Raw genomic sequence first — 17150 nt, forward strand, 5'->3', positions numbered from 1 at the left:
ATTCAAAAACTGAGGCAAGGGGAGTGAGCAATTACCAAAGCTTGGAGGGGGCCACCGCCAGGAGCCATGGTCTTCAGTAGAGGGAAACAGCCAACTCAGATGCTCTTGTTTCTTCTGCCCACTGATCTCCTGCTGGTGCCTCCCTTTGGCCAAACCCTAAAAGAAGCCAGAATACAAGGGAATCCCTACAGCTTAACCCCCAGCGATGCAGAGCAGAGTGAAGGATGGAGAACGGATCTGCAGCAGCCATTCTACTGCCTGTGTAAGTTTCATAATTGGATGCTATTTTGTTCTGAAAATATAAAAGTATCACACTGAAAGTATCCATCTGCAACTTGCCTTTTTTTTCCCCACTCACATTTTGTTTTCCAGATTTATCTATGTTGATACAGGTAGCTTTATTTCAGTTCATTTTCTCTGTTGTTTAGAATTCCATCATATTGGGCTTCCCTGGTGGCGCAGTGGTTGGGAGTCCACCTGCCGATGCAGGGGACACGGGTTCGTGCCCCAGTCCGGGAGGATCCCACATGCTGTGGAGCGGCTGGGCCCGTGGGTCATGGCCGCTGAGACTGCGCATCCAGAGCCTGTGCTCCGCAATGGGAGAGGCCACAACAGTGAGAGGCCCGCGTACCGCAAAAAAAAAAAAAAAAAAAAAAAAAGAATTCCATCATATTAAAATACCCCTTAATTCATTGGTGTCCACTTCCTTAGCAGCAGGCATTTAGAACGTTGCCAATCATTTGTGATTTCAGACAAAGCCGCCAAGAAATACCTGTTCTTACACAGGTGGGAGGCTTTCTCCAGGCCAAGTACCCTAAAAGTGGAGTTGCTGGGCCAACCTTCCTAAATAATGCTAAATTCCTCTCCAAGGCGGTGGTACCAGTGTTTGGTCTCCTAACCCCAGAGGTTCCTGTTTCATAGTCCTAGCCTGTCCCAGTATGGAAAGATCTTTTTTGTGGCCATTTCTGACAGCTGTCAGCTTTTCTCTCCTGGATGTTTTCTTTGCATTTCCCTAATCATTCTGAAGTTGAGCATCTCTTCAACCAATCTGTCTTTTGGGGATAGACATCTTGCCCCCTTCCTCAGGTTTTGCGTCTTTATCTTCCAAGCCTAGATTTCGAGAATTCCAAAAGACCTTTCCTCTCTTGTCCAAGGCAGCAACATGTGAAAAGTGCATTGGCTTTCCAGACTACCTGGGTTGTGAATATTACAGACTCTCTTTGCAATTCAGTACTGAGGAACCACTTTTTTTCCCTTTGGGTGGTGTCTGTCCTTCCCCAGAGGCAAAGAGTAACAAAACAACAATTGAGGGAAGACAAACTAAACCTGAGTTTATAATTTACAAAATATCATCTAGCTGCATTTTCAAGCGCTGTTTACTGAAGCCCCAGTGTAAGCCAGAACCCGTAATATGTCTTCCCTCAACAGCCTTGTAAAAGGTCAGGTCATTCATTCAACAAGTCCTTCCTGTGCGCCAAGCTTTGTTAGGCCCCAGAAATTCAGCAGTAAACAAGAGACATGGTTCCTGATCAGAGATGCTCACCATCTATATATGAGCTGGTTAGGGCTGCCGTAACAGAAGACCACACAATGGGGGGCTTCAACAGCAGAAACTTATTTTCTCACGATTCTGCAGGTTAGAAGTCTGAGATCAAGGTATCAGCAGGGTTGATTTCTTCTAAGGCCTTTTTTCTTGGCTTGTAGATGACCATCTTCTTCCACTGTCTTCACGTGGTCTTTTCTCTGTGTCTAGTATCTTTTTTTTTTTTGCCTCACCACATGGCTTGAGGGATCTCAGTTCCTCGACCAGGGATTGAACCCGGGTGCCGGCAGTGAAAGCCCAGAATCCTAACCACTAGGTCACCAGGAAACTCTCAAGTCTCCTCTTCTTATAAGGACACCAGTCATACTGGGTGAGAGCCCAACTTGAGGACTTTATTTCCCCTTCAACGCCTCTTTAAAGGCCCCATCTCAAATACGGTCACATGCTGAGGTACAGGGGGTTAGGACTGCAACATATGGATTGCATATGGGGTGGGGACACAATTCAGCCTATAACACTGTCAGATGGGAGAAGCAGACATGAATCCAACAGCCACAACCACATGAACAATTACAGCTGTGGCTTCTGGGACCATGAGAACCAAAACCCGGGGGTTTGACTGAGGGGCTTCTAGGAAGCCTCCCCTGAGGAAGTGACATCTGGGCTGAGACCTGAAAAAAGGGTGGAGGTTAAGTAGAGAACGAGGGGACAGCAGGCCAGGCAGAGGGAACAGAATGTGCCAAGAGATGGTAGCACCCGGCGGGGCATTGGAGGAACTGAAAGCCGGCTAGAGGAGGAGGTTGCTGGGGGCACTTCTTGGGATGGTGAAGCCTTGGGCCAGATAAAAATCCGCCCCACCCCGACACCCGGCCCGCCTTAAAAAAATCCAGATCCCAGGCCTCACTCTGGATCTACTGATACTAAACCAGAATCTCCAAGGGGAGGGCCTCAGGAACCTGCATTCCTCCCCAAACCCTGAATTTTTTTAGTTTGAAAAGATACCCCACTTGCAGAGAAATTGAAAGAAAAGCACAAGGAACCCTTGAATACCCTTCACCTAGATTCACCAATTGTTAACATCTTGGCCCATTTAGGCTTTTCTTTCTCCCTCCTTCGCCCTCTTCTCAGCAGGCATCCCCTAAGAATAAGATAAGGACCTTTTCCTCCGTCACCACAATACCATTATCATGTCTCAGAATATTAACATTAATTCAGAAATGTCATCTAATCTACAAACAACAGTTCAATTCTCCATGGTCCAGAAAATTTCTTTTATAGCTATTTACTTTTTCAATCCAGGATCTAATCAAGGTCCACACATTATATATCTACTTTTGGTTATGTCTCTTTCATCTCTTTTAATCTAGAAGAACTCCCCACCTTAGAAAATATTAGCTTTTTAAGAGAGAGTCCAGGCTTGTGGAATGCCCCACATTCTAGATTTGTCTAAATTTTCCTCATGATTAAAATCAGGTTAAGTATTTTTGGCAAGAATATGACATAGAAGATGTCAAGTACATCTTATTGCATCACAAAGGGGCACACAATGTCAGGTCGATGCTGGGTTTGATCACTGGCTAAGGGGGGGACTGCTGGGTATTTCTATTGTGAAGGTACACTTTCCCCCTTTTTAATCAGTAAATGATCTGATTTTTGGAACCATGTTAATATTCTGTTACCCAACTTTCTACCCAATGGCTCTAGCATTTGTGGATGAATTGCCTCCTTACAACCTTACAAGTGGTTGTAAAATGGCATCTGTATTTTTAATAAGTGCCCCAGGCAACTATTCTACTCAGGGAATTTGGGAAACCCTGGGGTGTTACTATCAAGGCAACTGGAGGCTTTGACTAAGACAAACTGGTCACGAGAATCCATCAAATACACATCCCTAGGCCCCATCCTAAACTCAAGAGTGAGAGAGGGGTGCAAAGGACATGCCTAGGAATCAGCATTTAACACTCTCTTCCTTTCCTTCCGTGGGGTGATTCTATGCTCCCCAAAGTTTGAGAAGCACAGGTCTAGAGGGTGATCCTTAGCCTGGCTGCACATTGCATTTTAAACAACCCTGTCCCCAGGGTTTGTGATCTGTGTGTATGTTTAAAAGTAAGAGCCCCACCTCCAGAATCTGATTCAAACTGCCTGGGGGAGAGCCTGGCATCGACATTTTTAAAAAGCTTCCTTATATATGGATAACTGAATCACTTTGCTGTACACCTGAAACTGATACAACGTTGGAAATCAACTATACTCCAATATAGAATAAAAAATTGTATTAAAAAAAGAATAAATGTGAATCATTAGCCATTATAGAGAAAAATAATTGCACACTGTGATATAAGAAATTGATTCTGTGTGGATTGTTAACCTAAAACTTTAAAGCTAAGTAAACAAATTTCTTAAGAAAAAAAAAAGCTTCCTTAGTGATTCCAACGTGCTGTCAAGTTGAGAGCCGCTGGGCTAAGATGGTTCTCTCTAAACGGAATATAAAAATGAAAACCCTACTTTGCCTTCTCCTCATTCCCCTGAACACACAGCAACACAGGACAGAGCTCACCTGCCAGCCGAAAACATCTGGTGTTCTCTCTACGCCACTTATGCGCTCTTTCTTTGGGGCGGTTACAAAACAGGTCAAAGAAAGGTCACTTCCCTCAAAAGCACGGGGACATGGGAAAAAAGACACACACAAAGACAAGCAAGTATTGTACAATCGGAGTTTCACAGACCAGGAAACCGACACTCTGGAAGGGGAAATGACTGCCCAGCGAGTTCACGGCAGAGCTCAGGCTCCTACCCGGGATGCCTTTCTCCCATCTGGTCATCTTCGCTTGAGCCCATGGGGCACCCTCTGCACTTCCTGCATTTCTGTTGGTTGGGCCTGGCCTGGAGCCAACATCTTCACCAGCATAATCAGCCACTTATCCAGGCTTACTCTGGGCCAGGCACTGGACAATTGAAGTATAGTTGATTTACAATGTTGTGTGTGTGTGTGTGTGTGTGTGTGTGTGTGTGTGTATTTGAGAATCATTATGCTTTTTATTTATTTATTTATTATTTTTCGCTGCATTGGGTCTTCGTTTCTGTGCACGGGCTTTCTCTAGTTGGCAGCGAGCGGGGGATACTCTTTGTTGCGGTGCGCAGGCTTCTCATCGCGGTGGCTTCTTTTGTTGCTGAGCACAGGCCCTAGGCACGCAAGCTTCAGTAGTTGCAGTGCGTGGGCTTTAGAGCGCAAGCTCAGGAGTTGTGGCGCATGGGCTTAGTTGCTCCACGGCATGTGGGATCTTCCTGGACCAGGGCTCGAACCCGTGTCCCCTGCATTGGCAGGAGGCTTCATAACCACTGTGACACCAGGGAAGTCCCCGTTTTGCTTTTTAGATTCTTCTCCATTATAGGTTATTACAAGATATTGAATATAGTTCCCTGTGCTATACCGTAGATCCTTGTTGTTTATCGATTTTATATAGAGCAGTTTGTATCTGTTAATCCCAAACTCCTAATTTATCCCTCCCCCACCTTCCCCTTTCCCCTTTGGTAAACATAAATTTGTTTTCTATGTCTGTCAGTCTATTTCTGTTTTGTAAGTTCAATGTATCATTGTTTTAGATTCCACATAAAAGTGGTAGCATAAGATACCTATCTTTCTCTGTCTGACTCACTTCACTTAGTATGATAATCTCTAGGTCCATCCATGTTGCTGCAAATGGCATTATTTCATTCTTTTTAATGGCTGAGTAATATTCCATTGTATATATGTACTACATCTTCTCTATCCATTCATCTGTTGATGGACATTTAGGTTGCTTCCATGTCTTGGCTATAATAAATAGTGCTGCTGTGAATATTGGGGCACATGTATCTTTTTGAACTAGAGTTTTTGTCTTTTCCAGATATACGCCCAGGAGTGGGATTGCTGGATCATATGGTCACTCTATTTTTAGTTTTTTAAGGAAACTCTATACTGTTCTCCACTGGATTAAGTATTTGTTGAGTGAATGAATGCAGCCAGCCCAGCACCTGCCCACCGGCAGACATTAAGAACCAGTGGATCAAATAACTACTAAAGTGAATCCCTATGAGGCTGGATTAGCTCATTTTTTCACACTCAGAAATCTCTAGACCTTCCTTCTTCTGGAGACTTTGCGTCACATCACAGCAACCATATAATTCACCCCAATTTTACCTTCTGTATAATTTATATGTAACTATGAGTTGGCATGAGTTGCAGTTGACTGGTTGACCCAAAGTTGTGTAGATATTTAATTCTATATTTGTAAACATCAATATTTTAGATTTTATATGTTGGAGCCAATCCATTTATTTTCAGTTCCTCCAACATTTTCCATAGTCTATTAGAATGTTCATTGGCATTAGACCGTCTAATGGACCAAAGATGGCCTCAAAATAAAAGGAGGGACTTTCCTACCTGGGGCAGAATAGAGAGGTTTAGACATGGTCAGTGTTGCTTTCAAGGACCAGAGTATAGTTTGACCTTTTTTTTTGGCGGGGGGGGGGGGCGGATAAATACTTTATTGAGATGTAATTCACATACCATATAATTCACCCATTTAAAGTATACAATTTAATGGTTTTTAGTATGTTCATAGTCATGTAACTATCACTCCCATCAATTTTAGTGCATTTTCATCACACCAAAAAGAAACTGGTTATATGTCAATTATATTTCACTTAAAAAAAAAAAAGACAACCGGTGCCCATTATCAGTCACTCTCCATTTGCCCCCAATCCCTCCTCCCAACTCTAGACAACTACGAATCTACTTTCTGTCTTTATAGGTTTGCCTCTTCTAGACATTTCATAGAAATGGTATCATACAATATGTGGTCTTGTGACTGGCTTCCTTCACTTGGCATGTTTTCAAGGTTCATGTCGTGGCATGTATTGGTACTTCACTCCTTTTGATTGTCAAATAGCATTGCATTGTATGCACACACTGTTTTCCAGATCCATTTATCATCTGATGGAGATTTGGGCTGTCACCCTTTGTTGGCTATTATGAATAATGCTGTCATGAACATTTGTGTACAAGTTTGTGCGGACATTGTTTTCACTTCTCTTGGGTATATACCTAGGAGTGGAATTGCTGGGTCAGCCAGAAACTCTATGTTTAACATTTGGGGGGAACTGCCAGACTGTTTTTCAAAGCAGCTATACTATTTTAGATTCCCACCAGCAACGTATGAAGTCTCCAATTTCTCCACATCCTTGTCAACATTTGTTATTACCTGTCTTTTTGATTATAGCCATCCTAATGAGTTTGAAATTGTATCTCATTGTGTTTTTTTTGTTTTCGTTTTGTTTTTGTTTGGCTGCGTGGCTTGTGGTATTTTAGTTACCTGACCAGGGATCGAACCCGGCCCCGGCAGTGTAAGTGCCAAATCCTAACTACAGGACCCCCAGGGAATTCCCTCATTGTAGTTTTGATTTGCATTTCCTTGATGGCTAATGATGTTGAGCATCTTCTCATGTACTTATTGGCCATTTTTACGTCTGCTTTGGAGAAATGTTTATTCTGATTCCTTGCTCATTTTTTAAATTGTAATTTGCCTTTTTATTACTGAGTTGCAAGAGTTCCTCATATATTCTAGATACAAGTCAGATAAATGCTTTGCAAATATTTCCTCCCATTCTGTGGGTTATTGTATTTGTTTGCTAAGGCTGCCATATCAAAATGTCACAAACTGGGTGGCTTAAACAACAGAAATTTATTTCTCACAGTTCTGGAGGCTAGAAGTCCAAGATCAAGGTATCTGCAGATTTGGTTTCTCCCAAGGCCTCTCTCTTGGACTTGTAGATGACCGTCTTCTTCCTGGGTCCTCACATGACCTTTCCCCTGTGCGAGCATCCCTTGTACCTCTTCCTCTTCTTATAAGGACACTAGGTATATTGGATTAGGGCCCCACCCTCAGGGCCTTAGTTTGACTTAATCACTTCTTTAAAGACCTTATCTCCAAACAGAATTATTGATACAGTCTGAGGTACTGAGGGTTAGGACTTCAGCATGTGAATGTTGGGGGAACACAATTCAGCCCATTACAGTTATCTTTTCACTTTCTTGATGGTGTCCTTTCAAGCACAAAAGTTTTTAATTTTAATGAAGTCCGACTTGTCTATTTTTTCCTTTGTTGCTGGTGCTTTAGGTGCCATAGCTAAGAAACCACAACTTAATCCAGGGTCACAACTTATGTCTATGTTTTCTTCTGCGAGTTTCATGGTTTTAGCTCTTATGTTTCAGCCTTATCTGTTTTAATTTTTGTATATGGTGTGAGGTAGGGGGTCCAAACTCATTCTTTTAGGTATGGAAATCCAGTTGTCCCAGCACCACTGGTTGAAAAGACTATTCTTTAAATTGTCTTGTCACTTTTGTTGAAAATCAATTAGTCATAAAAATAAGAGTTTATATCCGGAATCTCAGTTTTATTCCATTGATCCATGTCTATCCTTATACCGTACTGCACTGTCTTGATTATTGTAGCTTTGTTTTGAAATCAGGAAATGTGAGTCTTCCACCAGATTCTGAGTATACTTGAACTTTGGATATCAAACATTGAGAGCAGTGTAAATGAACAGCACAGCATGGGGATTTGGACTCATACTCAAGGCATCATTTCAGGAAGCAGGCTCCAAGTTCTGCGCATGCCTTGGAGAGACGGATTCCCGCCCTCTCAGCCCACAGCTCTTCATGATAAATCAGTGAAAACATTCTGCAGCGAACAATGATCCCCTTGGGTTATTTTAAACATCACTTTAAGTCTTCCCTACCTGTCCTGCTCTCTAATTGCTCTTCTGAAATGGTGTCATTCACAACTGGATTATTAATGATCTGAGAGGGAGCCAGGGGTCAAATTGGGGAGGAGCTTTCAGAGAAACTGGGGAGGTTGGGGGCCCAGAATAAGCCCAATCTAGAGGTTTTCACTTCCCCAAGAAAGGTCATGGAGTTTCCTCAGCAAACAGGAAATCACTAAACTCAGGTTATACTGTCAGCCTCAGAAGAATGTTGCTATATAATAATAAGTAAGGGATTTCTTTGAACAAGAAATTGAATTGAATTAATTGGGTATCACCCCGAAACTCCCCAAACTTAAACCTTCTCTGTGCCCCACTGGCTGGCCCTGGGGTGCCTAGGGTTCTAGTCTGGAGGCTGAGAAAGCTCAGGAAACAAGGCCCTTTGTGCAGAAGAGAACTCTATTGTTCTAAAGCCCATGTTCAGTGAGTGTGGATTCCAGAGAATGTTTGGGGATGGATTTTTTTTCCCTTTTGTTTGTTAACTTTCTCTCCTCTTCCTGGGGGGTGGGGGTGGGGTGGAGAGAAGGGTCTTCTCAACAGCAACTTAAAGATAGTTAAATCCACTGTCCTCTAAAGAAAAGATGGTGCTGAGTGGAGGGGTCTTCAGCCCAGGAAAGAGGATTGAATTCAATGAAAGGAGCCACCGGCTGTGTATTACTTTTTATCTCAGGGAGGCAGCCCCTTTCTAGATCCTGTACCTCCCAAACAGTGGCAGACGTCAGTGGAGGTACGACCACTTCCTTCCTCTTTCGCTTCACCTCCTTTCTTCCCAGAAAGAGTAAATGACGCGATTCTACGTCGCAGGCCACGGTCCCCATACTCCCACTAGTCTGGCTCTCGTCTCCCACCCCTCAGCTGGGGGACCTGATCCCACAAACCTGCCCCCAGGACAAGGCCTGGTTGGGCTCCTTGACGTCCTAGGAAGCCTTCGGACTCAGGCTTCAAGATAGGAGACTTGAATTGCTGGCACTTGTACTAATGCTGTGTGACCTTGGGTGGTTTACTGCGGCTCTCTGGGCTTCCTGATGCCCTTCCATCAAATGGGAGCAAGAATCCAGTCCTGGGCTTCCCCCTTTCCAAGCTAGTAGTGTTGGAGGGTGGGAGGAAGCCCGTAAGGAAAACTCTTCCGAATCCTGGTCGCTTCTCATCCGTCTTCAATTTCCAGCTGCTCAAAGGGTAGCGTGGTGAAGGGGTGGGGAGCACCCAGAGACGCGAGGACCCTTCCCGGAGCTGCCTCGTCGGCCAGGCAGGGTAGAGCGCGCCCACTCCCTTCCCACGAGCTCAGGCCCCGCCTCGGGGGAGGAGCCGAGGGGCGGGGTGGAGGCTCGCGGTCGTGCGGAGTAGGCTTCTGTCGCCGCACTGGCAGCTGCGGCTCGGGGACGGACGGACCGAGCCACGGCCGGGAGCTACCCGGGGCAGGGCTCGGGAGAGCGGGTGAGTTCCCCCGCGGCGCCGCCTGCTTCCCTGCGTTCTGCAGCTCGACAGGGCGGGGGATGAGGATCGCGGTGAGGAGGCGGTCCCAGCCTCTGAGGGTCTGGCTGGGGGTGTGTGTGGAGCTTTGGCTAAGGGCTGGCGGCAGAAGGTAATTTGGGGGTGGGGGAGCCTGGAAAGGCGGGTACCGGGAGCGCAGGACCCGAGAGTCGGGCTGGGGTGGGGGCGTTCTCCCGGGTCTTGCGCGCCAGAGATGAGGCCGGGGTACGGGGCGCAGAGGCAGGTTGTTGGCTGCGGCCGCCGTGGCCGGCTCTTGGGGCGGGCAGGGGGCTCCTTCGCGGGTTCTGGGCTCTTGGGCCGCCGTCTGCCGGGGGGCGCAATGCTGGGCAGAAGGAGCCACAACCAGCACCAGACAGCCCCGGCGCCCAGCCTCGGGCCCGGCACGGGGGCGCCGCCCCCTCGCGTGGCGGCGCTTGTTCCCCGCAGGCGGTGGCAGGGCGCCGAGAGGGCTCCTGCCTGGGCGGGAAAGGTCCCCAGGGCAGGCGCCCCCGCGTGCAGACCCGCCTCCTGCGTGATCCAGCTGACAGCGCCCCGCGGCCCCGGGGAGACCCCGCGCGTGGTTGTTCCCGGCCTCTCCGAAGGGCAGCCGTGCGCCCGCGGCTCGGTCCCCCGCACCTGGAGCTCTCCTCCCCTCCCGAGTCCCGCGCATCGACTCCTGCCGGAGGAGCGCCCCCGAGCGCCTAGGATGGGCAGAAACTGTGCAGCCCTCCCCGGAGAGGTCGCGCAGAGGGGTCTCCCCAAGGTCACCGGGAGCGCCCAGACTGAACTGTCCAGACTGTCCCGAGTGGAGAGCCAGGGGTGGGGGGGCGTGCTCTGCCCGCCTCCTTCCCTGAGGCCGACTCCCCGCCTCCTCCTTCTCCAGCCCGGACCGGCTTAGCGGGAGATGCTGAGGATGCAGCTCCCAGCCTCGGGCGGATAATTGGAGCTCTGAATCTGGCCCTCCCGGGAGGGCGGCGCGAAAAACCCGAGACCCGGTGCTCCCGGGCATCTCTGGAGCCCGAGGAGAGAGACGCGGCTCCATAAGCGCTTCTCAGAACCGAAAACCGAGCTGCTTGCGCGCCCATGTGACTGGATTCCACATAATGGGCCCCTGTTCTCATTGTCAGAAGCGCCCACCAGCTCTCAGCGGCCCCGGGCACCAGGTGCCGCCTCTGAATCGCCCTCTGTGGAGGACCCGGACCCCCGAGGTATCAGGCGCCCTTGCCCGCAGGGCGCCCCCGGGAAGGGGCCTGCCGTTGGCCACTTCGGCCAGCGGGGGTACTTCCCTGTGGGCCCTGCCATTGCCCGTGTCTGGTGAAGCACCGGAGGAAAACCCTCCATCAGGGAGGCCTCCTTCGAGACTGGCCATAAAGCTTCTTAGCTCAGCCAGTGACTAGCTCTCTGCCCGAGAGCGAGGCCCTTGGCCTCGGAGCCTCAGTTGCCTCTAGGAAACGGGGCTAATCAGCCCGTGGGAGGATGGGGAGAGGACCGTGTGAGGTGCTGGGTGCAGCGGAGCTCGGCAGCGGGAGCGCTCCTCTGTTAATACCAGCGCCTCTCAGAACGCTTTGCAGTGGGGCGTGTCTCTTTTTAGGCAGGAGCTGAAGTAGAGCCCTGGTGGGTGGTTCTGCAGGGGCTGGGGGAGTTTCCACATCTTCCTCCCTCCGCTCTGTCATAAAGAGGCAGCTTGCGGGCGGCTGGTGGGCGCTGGTGAGACCTTTCAGCTCTCAGCCTGCTCCCGGACTTTCCCACACAGCCTCCCCAGCCCCTCATCTCCCACCTGCTGCCAGGATGTTGGAGGCAAGATGTCAGCCAGACACTTTGGACCTTCAACTTCGTACTCTGCTGTGAACTGGAGTCTGCCCAACAAAGTCCCCCTCCCTGGAACCTTCCTGACCCCTCTCCTGGTCCCAGCTCTTGCCAGCCTCTGAATGTCTTCCTTCAGGAAGACCACTTGATCCCGCTCACCCCTCTTTTGGTCTCCTCCCTCTGTGCCGTTCACTGGCGGGCTCTGGGTTGGGGCTCCTTGCATCCTTGCGCCCTCTGAATCTATCCTGGCTTGGAGGGACATGGCAGGCAAGACCTAGTGCATGCTCAGACTTCGTTCTCTTTGGTAATTGGTAATGGAGTGGAGGTTACATTTCTAATCCAGCTGTTAAGTCTGTTCGGGAGCCTGAGCCACGGGGCTAAGAGGATGCTGACGCAGAAAGGTGGGTTTTTCCCCAAGGCAGTAACCTTCTGCAGAATTCATTTGGACTCTTTGGAAACTAGGGCCCCAGATTCTTCTCAAAACCTGCTCCATACCCAGCGTCAACATTCTCTAACCAACAGAGACTGCAGCCAGAATGGCTTTATGGATCACGGAAGGCATATACCTGGATTCCTGTGCTGTGTTTGGACCATCAGGAACCTCACCCAACCTTGACCCCTCTGCCAATCTAGCCACCCCCACCCCCATGCCACCTGCACCCAGGACTTGAAGCACTTGGTGTACAGTGGGTCCCCAGTGGCATTCTTCCAGCAGAGGCTAGGATGACCTTCTTCATCCTGAGTACATCCTAGACACTGGGATTTAAGGAGGACTTGGACAAGCTTGCCTCCTACAGAAAGCCACAAAGTTTGAAGAGCAAGGGAGTCAGATAGGCCTAGTTCAAATTACAGGTCTCTACTTAAAAGCTCTGTGACCTGGGTAAATTATTTACTCTCTCTGACTCCTGGTTTTCTCATCTGTAAAATGGGTGTAATTGTAATGCCTGCTCTGTGGGGTTGTGAGGATTCTGTGAGCCCGTGATGCACAGAAAGTGCTTCGTGCAGCACCTGGTATGGGCAGGAATGCAGGACATGATTATCATCACCATCACCACCATTTCCTCCTTTGCATTGGGCTCTCACAGGTTCCCCCCCTCACCCTCACTCCCCTACCCCCCGAATCTGGGGGACGTCAGAACTCTTCTGCCTCTAGCTAACAGGACAGGGAAAGCCCCTTAGCCTGGAGGGGGTGCTGCTGATTTCTGGGAGTTCAAGTCCAGCATGGGCCTGTCTCTAGGAAGTCTGTCATTTGGCTTTTCTCATCTGGCTGCCGTTTTGCAGGATTTGTTGATTCGTTCAACAGATGTTTACTCCATTCTAGCTATTGTGCTTAGCGAGGGATTTCAAGATGAATCAGGCAGCTCTCAGGCTTCTCAATCTAGGGGCAAAAGGTGACAGTGAGGACCCAGCTTCACCGGCAAGAAGAGGAATGAAGAGTCGAGGGATGGATGAACAGGTGGGCTCGGCTAACGAACCCAGGTCTCATTCCTGAATCTGCCACCTTGTAGCTGGGTGGCGATGGACAGATGCATTACCTCTAGGGTGGTGATGTGAGGAGAAAAGTGAGACCACATGGGCAAAAACCTCAGCTCAGAGCCTTCTAGATATTAATCAGTGCTTGCAAATGTTGGCTGCTATTATTATTAGCCTGCAGTGACCAATTGCAGATGGGCAAATTTTGCAGTAGGGGCACATTTGAGCCCTTCAGAGACAGATTTCCAGGTGGTGGCTAGTAGGGGGGTGGGCAGCCTGAGCCAAGAGAACAGCTTGTGCAAAGGCACAGAGGCTTAAAAGTGCTGGGTGTCTCGGAGAGCAGTGAGCAGGAGTTATAGCTGGAGCACCGTCCCCGTAGGGTGTGACTTAGGGAGGGGCAGGAGGCAAGGCCAGGGAGCAAGGCCATCCTGCCAAGGGGTCCCGAATGGTTAAACGCTTGCTCACCCAAAGCAGGCCCCCTGCAGCTAACGGAGATGTCTGATCGCAGCCTAGAATTAACTTCTGCAGGCGAGGAAGGGCTGGTCTGTGCACATTTGCCAGTACATGAACTGTCCTTTCCTCTTCCTTCTACCTGGAAAGCACAGAGGTCCCCTCCTTCTTCCAGAGATGCTTTTGCTGCTTCTGCGCCTGTTTCTCTCTTCCTGGGACGTTTCTCACTTGAAGGAAGGGGATGTGGGTGGAGGAAGCGTCACGATCTCGTTCCCTCGACCATAATAAGGTACCAAGTACTTTTCTGGATGCTGGTCACTGACCAAGGTCTCTGCTCGTATTGCCATCGAATCCTCATACTGATTTATTGAAGTAGATGCATTTATCCCCACTGAACAGAAGGGGAAACTGAGGCACAGAGGATGAGGTGATTTGCTAAAGGGCACTCAGCTTATAAGTGGCAGGAACTCATGTCTAGTGGTCTCCGAAGTTGCTCTGTGCTATGTGTACCACCTCACGCGTGCCCTTGGTAAATACCTAAAGCTGACTGCAGAATGTCTGGTAGTAGCCCTGGATGCTGGGCTGTAGGCATCTTGGCGATGGATCACAGTGGGATGTGCTCCAGGTACCTGGGGACTGCCCCATTCTCTCCCAGCCCTGATTTTTGGGAAGGCCCTGCGTGCAGGCACTTGGCGATGGGGAGCTGTTCTTGGATGTCTCAGAATTCAGGGCTTCCTTCCTTGGCCCGCTGGGCCCCACGGACGTGCCTTGACGCAGGCAGTCTGCAGCTTGATTGATGTAGCAGGTGGCAGTGGAGCTCCACGGTGACCCCAGGAAGGAATGAGTCTTTTAGGACGGCTGGTTAGAGCATCACGTGACCACACACCCTACCTGTTTACAGAAGACATCAAAACAAAGGCTCGAATTTCCTTTTCTACAGGAGGCAAAGTTCAGGGCCACGGTTCAAATCCTGCCTCTGCCTTTCACTAGCTTTTGGGTGTTGGCCAGTTTCTTCACTTCCTTGCACCTCAATTTCTTCAACTGGAAATACAGATCACACACACACACACACACACACTCACACATATACATGTATATGTATATATATACAATTCAGAGTTGTCATAAAGGATTTGTAATCACGCATAAAATTGACTTCCACATCATAAATATATTGGTATCGTATCCACAAAATTTCCCTCCATGGCACTTAGCATAATTGCGATTATATGGCTATTTGTGGTCATTATTCTTTTACTCTGTCTCCCCCCCACTAGGCCAGTGGTTCTCAACTGGGGGCAGTTTGGCCCCCCAGGGGACATTTGGCAATGTCTGGAGACATTTTTGGTTGTCACAAGTGGGTAAGTGCAGAGGGGGCGGGGAGCTACTGGCATCTGGTGGGTCAAGGCCAGGAAGGCTGCAAGATATCCTACAGTGCCCAGGGCAGCCCCCCAGAACAGAGAATTGTCCCATCCCAAATGTCAATAGTGCTGAAATTGAGAAAGCTTACACTGGACATGAGGCCCCTAAGGTCAGTGACTGTGTCTGATTCATTCAGCCCTGTGTCCCCAGTTGCCCAGCATGATGGCCGGCACACAGGAGACAATCAATATGCATTAAAGGGATGAATGAGTACTTGGAAGGCCTTATGTCCCTTGGAGTCCCAGAGGTTTGGCTTGCAGGACATTTTGAATGGACAGAAGTGATTCAGATGAACTTGAATGATGAAGAGCCAACTGGTCATCCAGGCCAAAGAAATCCAGACCAAGCTATTTTCCTTCTCGAGCAGGTGCTAGGGGGCCCGAATTATCAGCACTGTTGCTACAGTCACCGCTGCATTTTGCTCATATAGATGCAGGACCCACCTTTATCTGGACAAGCAGGCTGGGGCAGGGGAATGTAGGTGCTCATAAGGAACGCCCTGTCGGCTGGGCCCTTGGGATCTGCCAAGCTGGGGCGCAGCTGCTGTCAGCTTCCTGTTTTTTTCCCTTTCTGGTGGAATGAAGGAAACCCACTGAATGGCTATTTTTCCACTGACATTTACAGCAATGTGATAGGCCTTGGATTAATGAGGTCAAGCTCCAGTGTGAAATCTGCCCGATAACTTGAAGCTTGGCCAATAGGAAGACATGGCTTGTTTTCTTTGAGCATTTGATGTCTTTGGATGGCTTTGGCCAGGGAAGTAGGGGTCACGACTCTATACAAAAGAAGGGAATGTTTTACGCCCCAGAATCATAGAGGCCAGAGTTGTTGTCTCTTTCTCAATTTAGTGGGAAGGTTTATTTTCATGTGAGCTTTGAAATAATTCATTAAAGCAAAGGTTCATCATGAGCCCCAGGCTCCTGCTGAGCCTAGATCTGGGCTATTGAAAGGACCAGGCTGCTTTTCCAGGGCTCTCTGGGAGTTTGAAAGAAAAGAGTGGCCCCAGAGGGTGTTTGGACAGGTTAGAGGTGCGCGTGGATTAGAACTTATTCTGACGGGGGAAGGGATCTTGAGCACAGGCCTCAAACTTGCTCACAGCCTTTGGGTTTCTGTAAAACGCAGAATCTGATGCATTAGGTCTAGGGCCTGAGCATCTGCATTTATAACAAGCTCCCGGGGGAGCCATTCTGCTGGTCTGTGAACCGCACTTTGGGGAGCAAAGGTCTGGGGAAGCCCAAGTCTACAGGTGAGGGGTCCCTGGTATCACCCACTCAAGCAAATTCAGCCTGTCGCGCCTGCTCGCCCAGCCATCTGCTCTGCAGGCTGGTTTGCAGGGGAGCAGACTTACTGCTCCCCTTCTCTGTGTGCCCAGACCTGGGAGCAAGCCTGAAGGAAAGGCTGCTTGCCCGCAAGGAGCAACGGAGGGGCTTCTAGCACTTCCAGAAACGTGTGTCGGGGGACACACTATTCCTGGGTCACCTGGTCACCTGGGGCTTGTTAAACACACAGATAGATCCCTTGGCCCTAGCCCAGCCTACCTGAGTCAGAACCGGCCAAGGTGGGACCCTGGGAGTCTGTATTTTTAAAAAGTGTGCCAGGTGATCCTGGTTCACAGCCAGGCTGGCAGAGGGGAAGCCAAGAGGAAGAGCTGGCAGCACGTGGAAGTTAATTGCTCAGGAGGCCCGGTGTAAAGTTGTAGCATTGTGTATAGCCTGATGGCACACGGCTGAGGGAGGGACCTAAAGCTAGCCCGCTCCACTTGCCTAGCTCTGTACCCTGCAGGGTTGCATCTACCTGGAAGGAAGGGCATCTTTTTCTTTTTTTCTGCGGTACGTGGGCCTCTCACTGTTGTGGCCTCTCCCGTTGCGGAGCACAAGCTCCGGACGCACAGGCTTAGCGGCCATGGCTCACGGGCCCAGCCGCTCCACGGCATGTGGGATCTTCCCAGACCAGGGCACGAACCCGCGTCCCCTGCATCGGCAGGTGGACTCTCAAACACTGCGCCACCAGGGAAGCCCCATCTTTTTCTTAATATTAATAATAATGGTTAACATTTAGTACTTATTATGAGCCAAGCACTATTTAACTTTTAGTCCTCCTAGCAACTCTAAGAGGTGACCTTACCACGATCCTGATTTTACGGCTGAGGAAAGTGAGGTTCAATGACTTGCCCTTGTCACAT

The 17150-nt window shown here is 49.2% G+C and overlaps 1 protein-coding gene across 2 annotated transcripts in view; it reads left to right on the top strand.

Annotated features, from left to right (window-relative positions):
• Nucleotides 1-9678: 9678 nt before the first annotated feature.
• Nucleotides 9679-17150, top strand: part of PPP1R16B (protein phosphatase 1 regulatory subunit 16B) — a 102128-nt gene continuing 94656 nt past the window's right edge. Inside the window, exon 1 of one of the 2 annotated variants that reach the window (XM_089896893.1) lies at nucleotides 9679-9781. The gene's annotated coding sequence lies outside the window, so the exon portion shown is untranslated. The remainder of the gene's footprint in view (nucleotides 9782-17150) is intronic. The other variant, XM_022592416.3, reaches the window with a different exon arrangement.

This window comes from Delphinapterus leucas, chromosome 15 (assembly GCF_059928025.1).
Source record: "Delphinapterus leucas isolate spDelLeu-1000000601 "Yukka" chromosome 15, BTC_Dleu_Yukka2, whole genome shotgun sequence".
Lineage (NCBI taxonomy): Eukaryota > Metazoa > Chordata > Mammalia > Artiodactyla > Monodontidae > Delphinapterus > Delphinapterus leucas.